Source organism: Eucyclogobius newberryi, unplaced genomic scaffold (genome assembly GCF_026437365.1).
Source record: "Eucyclogobius newberryi isolate DKJ021-1_F unplaced genomic scaffold, fEucNew1.0.hap1 SCAF_17, whole genome shotgun sequence".
NCBI lineage: Eukaryota > Metazoa > Chordata > Actinopteri > Gobiiformes > Gobiidae > Eucyclogobius > Eucyclogobius newberryi.
In genome coordinates, this window is record NW_027315801.1 from 21,261,033 (window position 1) to 21,280,200 (window position 19,168).

The 19,168-nt window shown below is 39.0% G+C and overlaps 1 protein-coding gene across 2 annotated transcripts in view; it reads right to left on the reverse strand.

The window, feature by feature from the left end:
• The window catches only part of plxnb3 (plexin B3), a 109,947-nt gene that overhangs the window by 76,938 nt on the left and 13,841 nt on the right, over window positions 1-19,168 (reverse strand). The window lies entirely within an intron of this gene.

Genomic DNA, 19,168 nt, shown 5'->3' on the forward strand with positions numbered 1-19,168 from the left:
GCGAGGGAGGGACTGGCTAAGAAAAGAGAACGGAAAAGAGAAAGATGTATGAAGAGCGGAGAGCGTGGAGAGGAGAGAGAGAAAAGGGTGAGAGGGTGAGAAAGGGGGAAGAGGCGCAGAAGAAGAGGAGTGCGGAGGGACTTTCAAGCGTCTGTCAGAACTCTGAAGTGTCCCAAGAATTCAAAAGACTCTCAAGATGCTTTGACTTCGAACAGAAAAGAGTGTGAATTCCAGCAGAGATTTGGAGTTGAAACCACTCGATCGTGGAATCTGTTGCAATCGTTATGCTTTCTTATGCTTTTTATAAATATCTTGAAATTTTACTTTAAAAGGAACACAAACTGAAAACTGCTACTGTTGGGCTGCCTCCGTTCACCATGGAAAACCTAAGATTATACATTATTATTATTATCATTTTAATGCTTTAAATATGTGATTGGACAAGATGAGATTTTGACATAATGTGTAATATGATATATATAGTAAATAATAATAATAATAATAATAATAATAATAATAATAAATATAGCCGCAAGCGGCAATGATCGGCCCTCGCCACGCCGCCGCCACACCGCCGCCACGCCGCAAGAGGAGGGGGCGCTAACGCGCCCCAATTGTCCTTTTATTACGCCTACTGCTGAATCTGTGACGCTGTCACATCTTCTCCCCTTTGTTTTACCATCAAAAAGCTATTTTATTTTGAATTCTTGGCAAAATGTGCGGCTTTGCCGCACAGACACCGTGACTCTTTGAATGAAAATGTGGATAACTTTTGATGGTCTTGAAGATGAGTCTCACCAAATTTCAGGTTAATAGGGCTGACGCCCTGGGAGGAGTTTGTGAAAGTCTAAAGTGTAAACATGTTCTGGCGATTTCCCCATTGGAATAACATGAAAGGTTTCGGTCATCGTTACGGCAATGTTCACTGGGTGAAAAATAGGGGGGTTGGTCCCGAGAAGAAGAAGAAGAAGAAGAAAGAAAGAAAGAATAATATTCCGATGCGAAAACAATGTTTCCCATTTTTCAAATATCATAAACTATACATTTTCGGAAAGCGCTCGCGCTTTCCTACCTCATGGTGTGGGTCCCTGGTCACTGACGGGTACTTTCGATAATTTTGAGTGGGCTCCGCCCACTTTGTGTTTTTGGCCCTCTATACAGTAATAATGTTCAATTTTTGCCTTACATGCTTATATGCACGGAACATGCAAGAGATGGGGAACGTATTCGTGAGCTACTTAGCGCAAATGAGTGCTTTATATGGGGATGACGACCGCTCGTTTAGTGCGAACTTTTGCACGGGCTTCGCCCGTTTACAACGGTAATGTTCCATTTTCCTACAACTAATTAGTATGCACGGGGCGTGCATGAGTGGAGGAGTGCGTTAGTGAGTGTTTGGAAGTGGGCGAGCGCTTCGCGCTCGATTTTGTGCGCACTACGTGCGCACTTTCGCAGCCGTGCTTCGCACGGCCTTACGAGATTAATAGGCCTCTCGCCAGCTTGTGGCGCTCGGGCCTAATAATAATAATAATAGCTCAAGGATTTTGCCTTTATTTTTATTTTATATATTTTTATTTATTGTAGCACTGATTTCTCAAGGTGTAACTACCGTATTTTCCGGACAATAAGTCGCACCTTTTTTTCATAGTTTTGGCCGGGGTGTGACTTATAGTTATATTAATACTTATATACTTATACTCCGGAGCGACTTATATGTGATATTATTTGTTATTTTCACACTTGCGACTTATAGTCCGGAAAATACGGTAAGCAGAGTTAGCCCTTTTTGTCCAAATGTTAACATGGAAAAAAAAAAAAAAGCAGTTTGAGTGCATTAGTTTTATTCAAATTTGAATATCTCTCTCTTGTGTTCTGTTTTTGTGTTAAATGTTTTGAAAAATCGAAATAGAATTGGAAAAAAAGAAGTCAAAATATGAGCCATTAAACAGCTGGACAGTAACAGAGAAAAACAACACTGAGCTAATTTTATAAAGGTCTAAAATGATATAAATACATCAGATCCAAACCCGGTCTCTTCTCTCACGTGTGATAATGACAGTGTCTAACCTTATCACCGCCTTCAGCCTCGGCCCCCTGTAACTGAATCCGATTGGAGGGTGTCGGGAATGGAGCGACGTGATTGGCTGAAAATGACCTTGTGATTTAATAAGGCAGTGACATTTTGGACGTGTAATAAAAGAGCTGCTCCTGAATCAATCGAGTTTGAGACGACTGGATCCAATCAGGGCAGACACAGTCCATGACCTTTCACACACCCCAAATATCTTATTAGAAAGAAGGAAAAGCAGCTTATTTTCACATTTAACTCACAGTGATATGAAAGGTGGAGGTTAGGATTGAATGATGTCTTGGGTTTGGTTGTTTGGTTGGTTATCCTCATTTGTTTTGATTTTTTTTTAATCCTCATGTTTTTTTGTTTTATAGACTGTGTGGATGGATGTATTTCCAGGTTGCCTCTTTCGGAAAAATAATTGCCCCCCAGGGATCTAATCAAGTGTTGACGTTAAAGTTTGAAATTAATCCAAATGAAACATCTCTAAACCTACAGAAGCAGCTGAAGCAGCCCTTGTGCTCCCCTCAAAGAAAAACTACAAAAACAAACATAAAACAAACACACAAAAAACAACACCACGTTTTCACCCTGTTGTGGAGGGCGGGGCCCTACTACCGACGCCTGTGGGTCATCCTGACAGGGGAAACGTCCACAGACACATGTACAGGTGAAACGTCTCTAAATTTCCTTCGACACATGTACCGGTGAAACGTCTCTAACTGTCCTCAGACACATGTACAGGTGAAACGTCTCTAAATGTCCACAGACACATGTACAGGTGAAACGTCTCTAAATGTCCACAGACACATGTACATGTGAAACGTCTCTAAATGTCCACAGACACATGTACATGTGAAACGTCTCTAAATGTCCTCAGACACATGTACATGTGAAACGTCTCTAAATGTCCTCAGACACATGTACAGGTGAAACGTCTCTAAATGTCCTCAGACACATGTACAGGTGAAACGTCTCTAAAATTTATGTCCTCAGACACATGTACAGGTGAAACGTCTCTAAATGTCCACAGGCACATGTACCCAGATGGTGTGATGGGGGAGGGGTCATGGGTCGTAGGCGGGTTCAGATCATGAATCACTTCCTGTTTGCTTGTGATTGGTTAATGAGCTGCAGAGCGAACAGCTCATCCATCAGACCAACAGAGATCGATGAGGGGCCCCAGACGCCACTACATCAGCTGTGATCACAACAGGACTAAAACACAGAGCAACGTGGTTTGGACCTGGTTTAGTCCTGGTTTTGGTCCTGGGTAGTCCTGGTTTAGTCCTGGTTAAGTTCTTGATTAATCCAGGGTTAGTATATGATTTAAGAGACATTTCTAGCCCTATTTTTGTTTTTGTTCTATTTTAGAGAGGCATGAAACCAGTCCTGTGTTAGTCCTGGTTTGGACCTGGTTTAGTCCAGGTTCAGCTAGACCTCACCCTAAACAAATCAAACTGCCTACAGACTAATAACAGCAGAAAATCTATATGTACCATTTGTTTATCCAATCACAGACGACAAATATTGATTACTTCTGGGCTCAATACAAAGCAACTATGAGATGACACTTGGACACAGTATTGAAAGGAGAACTTCTATTTCATTCCTTCAGACGCTAACCCCGAAGCTGTTTTTATATATTTATCATTACAATGTTAGTTAATTGGCTTAAATTCTGAAATAACCATGGCTTTCCCATCCGCTTCCTGAATAAACGTCTCTCGTCTATTATTGTCGTACATTTTCTTTTTCAATAAGCTTGCCATGTTGAGATGAATATTCAGCCTTCAGACAGTGTTTAAGTCGATTTCCTGTTAGCCCTGACCCCTGAGCAATTAGAACAGCCACAATCAATACAGTTGGATTCCATTCTGTGTTCTGCTGGGGCTATAGGAGGAGGCCAACACACCTTTACTGTTGTTTGCCTCACTTTAGCTGCAGTAAATATGGATTAGAATCTCTCAACCTGTCTGATCTATCTCATATATTCAAGCATCCAATTTAGAAAACAACATCTATAGTCAAGAATAAAGCGTGTCCTCAAAAGTCCAAGTTTGGTACTGGTTTGGTCTTGTTTCGTTCTGTTTTAGATCAACTTTAGGCTTGAGTTAGCCATTGAGTAGACCTAGTTTAGTCTTTGGTTTAGCCCAGGTTTAGTCCTGATTTACCATCTTCAACATCGTGTCAGAAAAACCCTGAAAATTATCTGAAAATACTGGTCAGAAATCATACGATACATTGCGGCGTTTCTGCGTATTACCGTGGTGTATAGCGTGCCACAAATAGATATTTAAAACCACGTTCTGAGAAATGGCGATTTAGTCTGACCCATGGCCTTATGTAGCTGGAAAAAAATCAATATTTTTACCCCTCTGTTTCTGCTGAAGCGCCGAGTTCAGTGTCAGTAGAATAAGCAGTACAAACCTATGACATGTTCAACCAACGCACATCGAGACGGAGAAATCTGAGTTCATGTGATAAAAAAACAGGGAAAAACAGGAATAATTTTGACACAAGACAAGAAGATGTAAATTAAAAGTTACATTTAGATCTAAAGTTCTTCCTTTTCCTCTATCAAGCAGGCGCAGGACTTTACCACTGACAGAGAATTATTTACTGTATTTTCCGGACTATAAGTCGCACCTTTTTTTCATAGTTTTGGCCGGGGTGCGTCTTATACTTATATTTATACTTATATACTTATACTCTGGAGCGACTTATATGTGATATTATTTGAAATTTTCACATTTGCAACCGCATTTCATACTCCAGTAAGACTTATATATGTTTTTTTGTTCTCTATTATGCATTTTTTGGCTGGTGCGACTTATACTCTGGTGCGACTTATAATCCGGAAAATACGGTAAGATTAGAGTCAAACTTCTTTCCTATTTTGTTTTGTTTTCCAAATGATGTTCTGATAAAGCCTTAGTTTAGATGTTTCTACAGGCCTCAGGGTGCCGTCCTGTTTAAACTAATTTTTCTTCTTCCCAGTTTAGTCCCAGTCTAGACCTGGTTGAGTCCCGACCTAGTCTCCAGACTCTACTTGTCTTTACTATACGTTAATGGTAACAAATGGTCGGACAGCGCTGCTCTATCATGTGTTGTGGACGGTCTCGGGGGAAACTGGGGACCAGGTCATTAACGGCATCCTCTCTCCGGGGCCCTTCAGGAGAGACCCACGCACCCCCTCCTCCCCCACCCTCTTCATATACACGTCCAGATAAGACCTGATAATTACAACACCTTTGAAAGTGGGTCATGTGCTAATGCTTTCAGTTACAATATTATCTCCATCAGCATTCATTTTTGGGACTATCTGTGGAAAACTATATTTACATTACAGTATAGTTTCATAGTTTTGGCCGGGGTGCGACTTATACTTATATGTATACTTATATACTTATACTCTGGAGCTACTTATATGTGATATTATTTGTTATTTTCACACTTGCAACCTTATTTCATACTCCAGTGCAACTTATATGTTTGTTTGATTTATTTATGTATTTATCTATTATGCATTTTTTGGCTGGTGCAATTTATAGTTCGGAAAATACGGTAATAATATAGGCTAATAATGTTGTGTGAAGAGTAGTAGTAGTAATTATTAGGAGAGGGTGTAGAAATCGTAATAGTAAATTCAAGGTACACTTTATTGTAGTGTAATGGCAAATGTAGTAGTAGTTGTATTAGTACTAGTAGTATTTTGCTCGATGACTCTTTTTTTTGGGTCAGTCCAGTTGTAGCAATGGTAGTAGTAAAGTATAACCAGCAGTAGAAGTAAATATATATAAAAGCGCCTATAAAATATAATTGCTTTTTTGTCGTCTCCACGCATCCTAGGCCATAACAATAGTCCACTCCCCAGGGGCCCCTCCAGCTTTAGGGCCTCGGGGCCACTCTGACCCACCTCTGCACCGCCTCTGCACCTTCTGTTTGATAGGAAAGAAAACTGCACTTCAACATAACACTAAATCACGACACATTCATAGTTTAAAATCAGAGCCAAACAAAACCCGGGTCTAGACTGGATCTGGTCTGGTCCGAGGGCTATTTCTGGTCCATTCTCTGGATCGAGGAGCAGCTGAGGCTTTAACATATGGTAAATCTGCTTTATAGACACTTTATTATTCTGTAACTGTGGTGATAAAGGTTTGATGGACGGGAGGCAGGACCAAGGCCAAAAGGGCGGGAGTCAATTCATATGCTAATTTGGCCTGGGTCAAATTCAAGTTTAGCTCCAGTTTAGCCCTAGTTACATACATGGTCTGTCTCATTTACATATTTGAAAGGAATTAATTTAGGTTTAAGTTTGTATCAGTAAGAGTAATCACTTTTTTAGTCTTAATGTAAACATGGTTCTGCCCTGGTTTAGTCCTAGTTTAGTCCACATTTAGTTCTGTGCTATGATGTGCGAGACTAAAAAAAAGTTTAGCACCAACGTTTAGGACCTCGTTGGGCCCTGGTTTAGAAGATCTGGAATTATTTCTGTATAGAATTAGTAACGATTCAGTCCTTTTCATGCCAGGTAGAACGACTCATTGAACTTAAATGCAGTTAAGATAAATATATTTTGAATTTTGATCAAAATTGTAAAAATGTTATTCAACAATAGCAATTTTTTTGGTTTATAATTTCACTTCCTGTTTGTAATTGATGACGTCACACTAGGAAAAACTCATTTTTAAAAATTTGACGAATAAAAATATATGAGAGCGACTTTATTTTGTTGAATTAATGTTTAGAGGTTCCAAAAAGTTCTTTCTTTGTGTAAATTATGCATAAAGACTTAATTCTCAACCTTTCTCCAGAAAAAAACCTACTCGATGTTGAAATCTTAATAAACTAATGGATAATTAGGAGTTTGTCCTAATTATCCATGTAATTAGCTTCTGGTTAAGTCCTTGTTTAGAAACACCCTCTCATTTGCATACCTCTCTCCGATTGGCCAATTTCTCTCGCTGTTTGTTTCTCCTGTTGTCTACTTATTCTCTTCTTAAATCCTGTGTCTGTCCTATAGTTTTATGGTCTGAATCTAATTTGCATACTCCTCTGTGATTGGCCAGTCATTGTTCCCTTTTGATTAATGGTTGTGTCTAATTTCACAGATGCTAAAAGAGCTAATGAGGCTGTAATAAAGTGGACCTCCTCTGGGGACTGTGTAAATACTGGGCTACACTTGCATGTCACAAAACAGCCAAATCACTCATTTATTTGTTCAATAAAAGCAGATCTCCACCAAGGCATTAGAGCTCCAGACAAATAAGTAGATGTAACGTTTGATGCTAATGCTATCGATCACCTTCAACCAAGCCCTAGGAACTTTTGAGAAGTCTGACATTTCTTGTATTTTTATTCATGGGTTTCAGAATTATTTGAATGTTATTAAAAAATGATACCGTATATTATTCGAATGGGGAATGTTGAATATAATATCTCTCATCTGTGGCACTGTGTTTTAGTCCTAGGATGTGGTCCTGGTCCAGAGTCCAGACCCAGCACAAACGCCCCGCTGGTCTTGGGACTCATAGGAACCAGCTTGACCCTGTATTTTGGACCCTCTTGTTTGGTGTACTTCCTGTTTGTATGAATGGGTCTCAGTGTGATGGACTGCACCCAAACAAACAGCCTCTGTCCACTGTGCTCTGATCTGCTCTAATAATCAGATACGCATTTCAGACATTCAAAGTTTGAGGGAAAATGTGTCTTAAATTGTTTACACTGGATGACAATTACAAAGATTTAGGAATGTATTATTGTAGTTGGATATGTTTTCAAATCACAATATAAATATCATATAACACATAATTAATAATTTTGACCATTCAGATTGCGATTGCAATTTCAATGTGATTGTGATTAATTAATTATGTGTTTCTGTTATGAACCTCACTATTTGCCCAAGGACGACACAACGACAAAGTAAGAACAAACTGCGGATTTTCAGGGTGTATAACTTTCTTAATACCAGTGGATCTCAAACGTTCTGAAGCCAGGGACTCCTTATCGATATGAAAAGGTCCCTAGGACCTCTCCCAATGAAAATTCAGGGGTTCAAACCATGTTTATATTTGAATGAACAATTACTTTATCATAGTCCTTATTTTATTGATGTAGTTGTTTCCTTAGTATTCAAATAAGATCAAGATCAATGTTGTTACAATTTTTGGGGGACCCCAACACATGGCCCTCAAATTTGTAGATGCAAAATGTAGTTTTTGCATGTCATAATAGAAAGATTTTCAGTCCAGTTCAGGCCACCCCCCGTTGGCAAAATCATTCTTTCTTTATTTTGTTTTTGGCAAAATTTTGAAATTAATGTGCTTTGTTATTTGTTTCTCACACACAATTAAAACATTAGGTGTTAAGAAGGTCTTAAGCCGCACTAAACTGTGCCGTGTGCTGTGCAGTAATACTTACACTCGAATGCTCCAGATCATTAACAACATAAAGCGCCAGATCAGCAATTCTGGAAACAGTTTGGAATCCATAAAACATCCAATAAGCATTCAGCCAATCTTTATTTGTGGTCAATCTGTCTCTTGGTCACGGAGATAGGGGCACAAACAGCTGATGAACTAACACACCTTTGGATTGGGAAGAGAATGCATGAGCATTTGCTTCCTTTCCGCTTTGATTCCATGCGCTTTTTGTGTAAAATGTAAAACATAAGCACAGCAAGCAGTCTGTGTGTGACGGTTGTGGACTCATAGTGGTAAAACTGATCCACAAAGACGAGAAGTAACGTGAGTGCGTCTTCTACTTGAAACGCCTCAATCACCACAATGAAGCGCCAATTCTGCTCTGTCCCTCTGCGGACAGGAGACTGACCTGAGCAGCTGAGAAGAGACAGAGGGAGAGGCTCATATATTTGTGTTGTGCCATTTCTTCAATGCTTCATGCTCAAACCAAAAAAATACAACAGTCTGAATGACACTGAAAATAAATGTAAGTTTGCCTATTTAAACTGTAATTATGACTGTTATTTCAGGCTAATAGGCGGTTATAAAGTTGCAATTTGTATTGTTTTTATTTTGTCATGTCTTAACATTTCTCGAGGCTGTGATGGTGTGGATATATTTTTTATCCCCCAAAGGGGGCGCTAGAGGGGGTCTGATTTAAGCTGATCCCAAGCAGTCTGTAACAAGTTAAAACCAAAACTGCTGGCTAAAAACTGACTTAGCTAACGAGGTGGCCATTTAAGGTTATCCTCTGAAACGTGTGTGAAACATTTATTTTTCTCGTACAAGCCGTCATCAAACATATTTATTCGATAACGATTAATTAAGCCAATTCTTTAGTAGGTTATTGTTTTTACTGGAATATTAAACACATATAATTATTATAAACTGTTTTGGGGTGAAACAAGCCTAGACCTAAATAGTTTATTAATATTTCATATAAAGGCATGTATTGACACACTGTAGGTATAAACTCACTGGGCTATGTTTGTTTCTTCACAAATGTTCCCTATTCCCCTTATTTATGCAGCTGAGCCTGCAGGAGGCTTCTATTGATGTATTTTATTATTTATGCACCAGAAACAATTTGAATGAGTGACAAATGACAGCTCTACTACAAGTGTGTAGTGCCTTTGCTACACAAAACACACACATATGCAGAGATACTCACAATAACAGAGCACTGCTCAGACACATGCACCAGCCACGATAAAACTCACAGACACTCCAGGAAATGACTAAAGTTTAATAGAAAAACATCCAGGGGGGAGGAAGTGTCCCACTGACCACATGTATCTATCTATTGTTGTCATTGTCAGAGTTTTACATCCAAGGTACCTCGTTTCAAAGTCAAATGGAATGTCAGACAGTCTGCAGTGACTCATTAATCTCAATCCACTTTTTATGAATAATAGAGCAGTCACAAAACACATGTAATGAGCCACTAAACAAGTATTTTCATGTGAACAATGTGCACTTCGACTGTTCCATCACAATTTGTCAAACTCACTCAAACTTATTTCTTCTGTTTCAAATATATCTGACAGTTTGAGAATGCAACCAAGGTTTTTGAATGAAGCAGTGGTTAAACTGTGGATTATACACTGGTATATTTAAACCCCTCCTAAATCCAATCCTAAAACTGAAGCACAATAAAGCAAAAGTATTCTTCCTCACTCCCAGGTCATACACGTCTACATTTGTCAGTATACGCTAAGGTTTTGGGTAGTTACGGAGAGAAAGGAGGCAGCCAGGGTAAGGCATCTGTCTCTGCGAGTTTCTGCAAGTTACATCATCTTCATTTGAGTCTAATCTGAATATATTGACACGCACAACAACAAATATAAGACCTGCAGCTAAAGTATGACAACACAGACCGAGGGAGAAGAGGAACGTCTTTATTTCAAGTGTAACTGCAGCACCACGAAACACCAAGGGGATGCGGTTGATGAGGAAATAGATTGGAGAGGAAACATTCCATTTGCTCAAAATATGTTATGTTTGAGGAACGACATGGAGTTAACCAGGACGAAAGCAGAACAAAACAAAGATAGACGACGACTAAACCTCGATTAAGTCGGATCTAAACCAATATCAAACCAAAGCTAATCTAGAACAGGATCAGGACTAAACCAAGACCAAGCAGGACTTAGAGAAACTGCTGAGTCCAGTTCAGTGGAAGTGGTCCTCCGAATAATGAACTGTCCACAGGCTTGGGAAGGTCGCGCATGGGTCAGAGTGAGGTCAAGGGTCAGACGTGAGGGGCTACAGCTGTTAAAATCAAAACACCTGTTAGACTGAGCCAGGATTTCATAATATTGTAGTCGAAAGCGGCAGAAGGAGGTTTTGATGGTTTCCAAAGTGTATTAATGTATATGATTGACACAAAACTGGCAGCCACGTCATGCCTCTACAGTCTGCCCCAGGACAACTGTGGCTGTACGTAACACTGCGATGAGTCTGAAAATAATCTCACAATGGGCTTACAACTTTCTGTCTGAACTAGATGTATCATGTGTTATTTTCAACAATGATATGACGTGAACATTTATTTTAAAAAAGAATGACCTTTTACGAACAATCTGCAGTTAAAAATGTTTGGGCTATGGTTCAATAATACTTTTTATTAATTGTAAAAGTCTAAATAAATCATATTTTCCCAGCTCCAAAATGCTTACACATATTTTTGTCCTCTGCTCAAGCACCTTTTATCCTCAGATCTAAAATCTCACCCTAAATCTAGATGATTGAAACATGAGGATTTGTGAATTGGGTCGATGTTTGTCTGAGCAACACAATATCACTGTCATCTATAATCCACACAAACGGGGCTTTTTGTCAGAGCGCTCTTTGAGTCTAATCCCAAAGTATTCCGTCGCATCCACACTACAGTTGCTCTGACCCATGCGCAGTGCAGAGCGTTCCAGCGGTTTCTGGTCCGAGGGGGTAAATCCAGGTTAAAATGACCTCAGACATAGATTAGAGCGATTTCATTCACATAATCTGAGTTAATCGGAGGCTCAAACGCATGACTGCAGCATGGAAAAATGTAGCAAAATGTAACATCTCGACTTTGTGTTAGGTTTGTCGTTTTATGTTTATTCATTACAATCAGGTGACTGGCCACATAATGTAGTTTAGCTGTTCATACTTTGTACAAATGTACCCCCAAAAGACTGGTGCCCCAAAAAATATTGTTCCAGGTTTGATTTATTGAACAATAAGTTGACAAAGATAAGACAGTCTATGCCTCTTGAGCTTTATTGTTCTTCTATTTCCATGTAAATTCACTTAAAAAGAAGACATATTGTACTTTTAACTGCTGTAAATACACGTCAATCTTTATTTTATATTTTAGATGGTTCAATCTCAACAGTTTCAATCTCTTGACAGAAACATACAATCTGTGATACTGTTCATATTTTCGCATAATGTTAGAAATTGTAATTTGTTGCTTTATTTCACCCTCAGCAACAAACATGTGCACTGCTTTGCAGAAGCTTTGACTGAAAGAACATGTCCAGGGATGGGAATTGATATACACAAGATCAATATCAATGGCATTGTTGATTCATCTTATTGATCTGGTCCTTTATCGCTAAGTCCTGATTATAACTGGTTTGCATTCTCGTCTCACAGTAAGAAGGTCTACAAAAGTCTACAAAAGGAAACAATGAGCCGAACTCTACAGCTCATTGCTACTTGTTTTAAATGACCTTTAATAGCTTGGTCTGGCTGAAGTGCAGTAGACGGGCCAGACGCTGTCCTGGTCTAACCCTGGAGCATTCCACAGACAGGCGCATTCCTCCACATACCTGAGCCTCACCTGTTCCTCTCTGAGCTCCTCACCTCATAAAAGACCACTACTTTGAGGAGAACTGCTAAAGACAATGGTTTTACTCTGAGCATGTGTGTGTTTAAGGGAGTTTTAACCATGTTTATGTGGCATTTTCAGGGGCATCATCTTTAGCCTGCTATTGCTGTTATAGGTTCCAACCAAGACAGAACAGTCATTATAAAAAGGATATGATGTTGTATGTTTTTGTTTTTTTATAGAATTATTCCTGTATAAATATAGAATTCAAATTTTAATGAAAGACCTCTAAACAGTTACGATGTCATCTGAAACTAGTGTCACAATACTAAAATATCAAACTCAAACGTGAGGAAAAATACTCGATCGATATCTATTTTGATACCACAATGATGATTCGAAACAATTCATTTAATATATATATATATATATATATATATATATATATATATATATATATATATATATATTTACAATTCAATACAACACCAGTACCACAGCTTTTATACTTATACTGAGATGAGTAGTACATTTTCAATACTAGTTTTAGAATCAATCCACGAAGGAAGTAAATCACAGAAAATACAACTTAGCTAAATTATTATCAACTGATTTATTTTATTTTCTAATGAAAAAAACAAAACATTCTGGATTATATTTAACAAGAATAAAACTAGATATGAAAGATTATGAACATGCATATAAAATGAATCTGAGGTTTTTGGTTAATGTCATATTCCCGAAGTAAGAGTGAGACATCCAGGCCTAAAATACATCCAACAAGAAGACAAATATACATATACCGGTTAATGCAGCACGACTAGCATTTTACGAACAACCAAACAGCTTCAAACAGCTTCTTCCAGATTTGTGGCTGTGACTCCCAGTAGACATTTGTCGGCTTTTAAATCAAGCACGTTTATTGTTGTTGGGTGTATTTTACGCCTGGATGCCTCAGACTCGTCACAATTTAAATATCTTCTGACATTTTAACCAGTGACTTCAGATTCCTCTATTCATCTGTTCATAGCCACAGTTACCACACCTCACAAACCTCCACCTCCTCCACTCTCCCAGGTCAAGTTCAACCAATTACCTTCCGCAAATATGGCTGTTCTGCTGTTATTATTTCTGCTATTCTTCCTCTTAACCACTGTGGCCTCCCCCTCTCTCACCCCAAACTAAACGCGCTCTCCGTCTGTGCGCCTCATAAAATATTCCATTAGAAAATTAGGCATTCATAGAGTTATTATAATCCTGTGCGTTTCTGTGCTCTGACGCGATTATCACTGAACCGGGGAGTGACTGACATAAATATTGGCTCATTTGGGGACGTTTAGGGCGCGCTGTTCCTTTAAGGGCGCCGTGACCTTTGACCTCCGCCTGACGTCCAGCAGCGGGATGTTTCGTGGTGGCGTCCATTAGTTGGGGGGCCTGTGATGATGTGATGATGTCGTTAAGGTAGGGTTGATGTCAAAGAGTGAGGATAATGAGGTGGACATTCGAGGAGGTAAAATAAGTAATTGAGTCAGTCAAATCCAATCACATAAAAACTGCATACATTGCCCCATTGGATATGTTTCATATTTTGTGGTATTAAAGGGGCTGCACCCAATTTTTTTCATGTAACAAAGTAAAATCTGTTTTGCCCCAACACAGATATATCAGAAAAGCATCTATTCGGGTCAAAATGAGACCACAGTGCTTCTTTCTCTGCATCAAATTGCTTTATTCTCTGCGAAGCAAGAAGTGCGCTGTTTTCACGCTACTTGTTGTTAGCTTAATCGTGTCGGCAATACTCGCTCTGGGCTCAGAAAGTTGTGAAAAGCGCTTATAATCTCATTGTGGAGACTATGCTATCAGGATGCTCGGAAATGGTTTGCTTTTAAGTAAAAATCAGGTACAGGGGCTTTAAATTTTAAATATTACGCATTTGTGTGGCTTTAAGTTGCTTTTAAACACGCTTTTAGTCAAACTGAGTGATTTGTGAGCGCTCAGAGAAGACAACCTCATATACAAGGTTCATGAAACAAGCGTGAATGAAGCAAAAGACAACTCTATGTTTTTGATGACACGTTATGACATGGTTAAAAGCTCATAAAAGTGAATTTTCCATAAGAACGCTCACTTATAGCTGTGAGAGGTTTGCATGTTCTCCCTGGATGTGTTTCCTAAGCGTAGGATGCACAGGTATGTTTTGCAGCAGTTGCACATTGTAAGACGTGAGAAGATTTGTGCAGTGTGACAGCTGTTCGCTCTGTCTCTCACTGCGAGTTCAAATATAATGTAAATACATAGGCTACTAACGTACACAAACAGAGAACTGAGACGACGCATTGGGCACATGTTTTCACAACTTAGATTTATCACAGTCTGTTCAGACGATTTTCTGTATCAACGCTGGTTTAATCCTGCAAAAACATCAGTACAGACGTCGAAAACGGTCCATTCGTCATGAATCTGGAGTTTATCTTTTTGTCACTCACTCAGATTAGAAGCTCTTTAACTGTACTTAAATGTCATTTCTTTGTTATAGTGCCACAATTGTAGATTTGATTGAATTGAAACAGTTGCAAAGAAGAAGAGCTAAAAATGGCCTTCATCTCATTGTGGAGACATTTAGTTGTCATGGCAGCCCTTAAATCACAATGAATTCACTGTTGCACTTTATAATAATTACACTTTTATCAGCCTAAGTGAACCTGAACAACAGCTTAATGCATACTGAACATATAGATTATTAAGAATGATTCAGGCTTAGTAATAGACGTAGGCAATGTATTTGAAATGTAGATAATATTGTGATTATAAATGCAAAATCTATCATAATAAAAAATGCAACAAAAACAGCTGAGTAGAAAAAAAAAAATATGTTGGTAACTTTCAAATAAGTGTATACGGTGATATTTCTGCAGTTTTGTGATTCAATTTACAGATATTTCACATTTGTTTGATAATAAAATGTCAACTAATACATTTAAAGACAGGTTTAAACACATTTCTGTTGGATTGACTCGTCTGACAATTGTTATCGAGATACTCAACAGCAACAAAGTCAAGATATAAATATTTGTCAATATCGCCCACTCCAACTTAATAACTACATGATTAATACCACAAACGTAACCCTAATCACTTAATTAAGTAGTCACTAAGCATGAATCATTCTTTATACAATATTTGTTGATCATTAATTAAGTATTGTTATTATAAATCTGGCATGCAATAAGTCGAGCAAAGTATTAGAAGAATAATTATTTTCAAAGCACAGCAGATTGTTTTCAGCATCCCATTTGACTTTAGAACTATGTGTTTGGGCCTCAAAACTCCTGCCATGGACACAGTAAATGGATACCTCTTGGAAGCAGGGAAGAAGGCCATCACGAAAAAATTTGGGCACAAACTGAGCAGAGAATCAAGGACTGGCCCAATATTATAATGAGATTTGCAAAAAATGGAAAAAAATACATTCTGACTTCATTTGAATTTGATTAGACTTGATGGAACAATTCTGCCAGACTTCATGTTTAAGAGTATGTAAAATGTGTGTGCGTTTTCTCTCTGTGTCTGTATCTATGTTCTGTTTAGGTTAAACAATATAAAGAAAATAAATATAATGACATATAATAAAATTGAAAATTTTAATTATTTTTTTAAATGTAAAACAAATACATAAAAAAACTGTGTTAAAAACAAATGGATCAAAAAAGTCTCCCATTCAACAGCAATTTCTGCAAGTACATTTACATCTAGTATTCTCACTCACTCTCAGATTACTTTTACTTACATATCTTGAAGTACTTCCTGTGTTTGATGACATGTAGACAGTGTGTATGTGTATGTGTGTGTGTGTGTGTGTGTGTGTGTGTACGTACGTACGTACGTGCATGCGTGCGTGTGTATGTGTGTACGTGTGTGTGTGTGTGTGGTGTATAATTGGTGTCTCGTGGTGCAGCCGTCTTCAGTCAGGCATATGCTACTCTCCCCAAATACAACCTCACACTGCTGCTTAAACTGTCTCTAACCCCCCAACACACAAACGCACACGCGCACACGCACACACACACAAACGCACACGCGCACACGCATGCACACACACACACACACAGACACACGCAAAGACACACGCACGCACGCACGCACACACACCTACATACACCATGGACCCCCCGGCATCCCTGCCATGGACCCCCGCTCTTGCCCACCCGTCTCTTGTCTAAACTATTCATATCCCTACCACAAAAACTGCACTGCAAAAAATATTAGATTGATCATTAATTGATTTGAGTTCTTACTAGTTTAAAAAGAAAACTTACACTAACTAAGACTATATATATTCAAACCAAACAATAGTGAGACTTGTATGACCTACATACAGTCCACGAGGGAAATACTTAGTCATAGTAACTCAGTGGCACTGCAGAATACTAAAATAATATGCTATAACTATAGTGATAAACTATCCATCCATCCATCACAAATGAGTGAATCTTGATTAAAATTGTATTAACTGTCCAGCCCTAATAAAACTTAAGTGTCCCACTTTGTAATAACTACACTTTTAATAGCCTTTATAAAGACTTAATTCACTGCGATATTAACAAAAATTAACATCTTGAGTATCCCAATAGCAATAGTCAGACAATATAATGTAAAACAGAACGTGTTAAAACATGTCTTTAAATCTATTAGTTGAGGTTTAATTATCAGACAAATGTGAAATGTCTGTAAAATACACAATATAATCTAAATTTTGATATATTGCCTGCCTCTGTAAGTAAGTATCATATAATTAGTTTAGTGCGGTACAATAATATGAAGGTATACATTGTGTACAAAGCATTAAATCTTGTAGTTGTTTTTCATTCAAATCTAGACAATAATCAAACCATCCAAATTCAGTTACTGTATGTTTCAATCATTTTAACTACCATATTATATTCTGCTCATATTTTTTTTTTGCAGTGCGCCCCACCCACACGGGCCCCCCTCGCTCTCCGCCCCACCACGGCGCACCAACCGGTCTGTATCCCCCCCTCTGTGCCTCGTTCACCTCCTCTTCCGTGTGATGTGTCAGCCGTGCTCTGCGGATTAACACTCGAGAATTAAAGGGACAATAACGACTTCAGACACAGTAAACACTCTGATCGGGGCCGGGCCTGGACGCGAGCGCGGGACGGGGCGATGCCTTCCGCTGAGTCCGGGGTGGACGGCGCTCACAACAATGGCCTGAGTGAGACTGTTATTGCTTATTATGGGAGAACGTCTGCAGGCCCCAATCCTCCGCCCAATTAAAAATGGTGGAGTCAAAACTAGGAGTCTTCTCACTTCAGTCTTCTCCTCACTTGTAGTAGGAGCGTTGCCAATTTGGTGTGCATTTAATTGTGACTGCGATTATTGTTTAGGAGGTTAACTTTTGACTTGAGATATTGGCCGATATATTAGGCCGATATTTGCACGTTTTACTGTGTCGGACGTAATTCAGAGTCCAATACAGGGACTCAACCTGGGACTAACTACATTGCTTTCTTATTCAGTTTGTTGTAAAACAGGGCTCGGGATGTGTGTCAATTCAAATTACCGTATTTTCTGGACTATAAGTCGAAACCTTTTTTCATAGTTTTGGTTATATACGTATACTCCGGAGCGACTTATATGTGATATTATTTATTATTTTCACACTTACAATCTTATTTCATACCCCAGTGCAACTTATATATGTTTTTTTTCTTCTCTATTATGCATTTTTGGGCTATAATCTCGACAAAACGGTATAGAATGTGGGTCAAATAGTATAAATTTGACCAAACATATCTGAAAAAAAAACTAATAACATCAGCCAATCTATACTTTTGACAGTACATTTATTTTCTAACATGTGTGACTTATTTTCCACATTTATGCAGCCTTCCCTGAGGTCTTGGCGTCTCGTGTTAAAGCAGCACTTCCTGGATGGACAAATAACACGGCCAATTTCTGTGCTTTAGCAGATGAGGCTGTAAAAAAACAGAAGTACAGGAGTCAACTGTTTGGGCCTATCTTCCAGCTGCTCCCTGTACTTTTTTTATCTGTGAAAAGTACTTTATAAGAAGTGTGCAATGCCGCTGATCTTGCTTTTCCGGCACCTACGTCTACACCGCTCTCATGCCGTCGTCCTTGTTTGTGTGAAAGCTGCTGTCTCCAAGCACAATAGGGAACGCTGTTTATACCTGACACACTGGCATCTGTCCAACTTTGCACGCGAAACTCAACCCGCATTGTGCAAAATTATGACTACACGTGTAAACGAGCAGGAAGACGCGACAAAGCCAAGTGGCAATACAGGACAGCTCAATATATCGGACTAAATCAGAAAAGAACAGGACTAAACAGAACTAGGACTATAAATGAGGACTTCTGTAGAACTGAGTCAGGCCTAAACCGAGTCTTGCACTTTTAATGTGACGGAGCAGAGCCGCGGGTCTTTAAAGAGAGGGACAGTCAGGAAGTAGGAAGGAAGAGGCTGCAGCAGAAACAGGAAATGGAGCACGGAGTCATTCTTCCTCGCAGCGGGGACTTCCTGTTCTACAATAACACACAGTGAAGAGGGCTGGGGTCAGAACAAGGATGAGTCGGGGTCTTCAGCAGGTCTAGTCCAGGTTTAGGTCTGGTTGTTGTCGTCTCATGTAGACCAAACTCGCCAATGACTAAGATTCTTCTAAGTTCTAAAAGTTCTAAATGATGTGTTTCGTGTTCCTGCTTTGGTCTTGGTACATACAGTAGACCCTGGTTCTCTTGGGTTTGCCCTGGTTTATCTTTTTGTTCAGCACATGC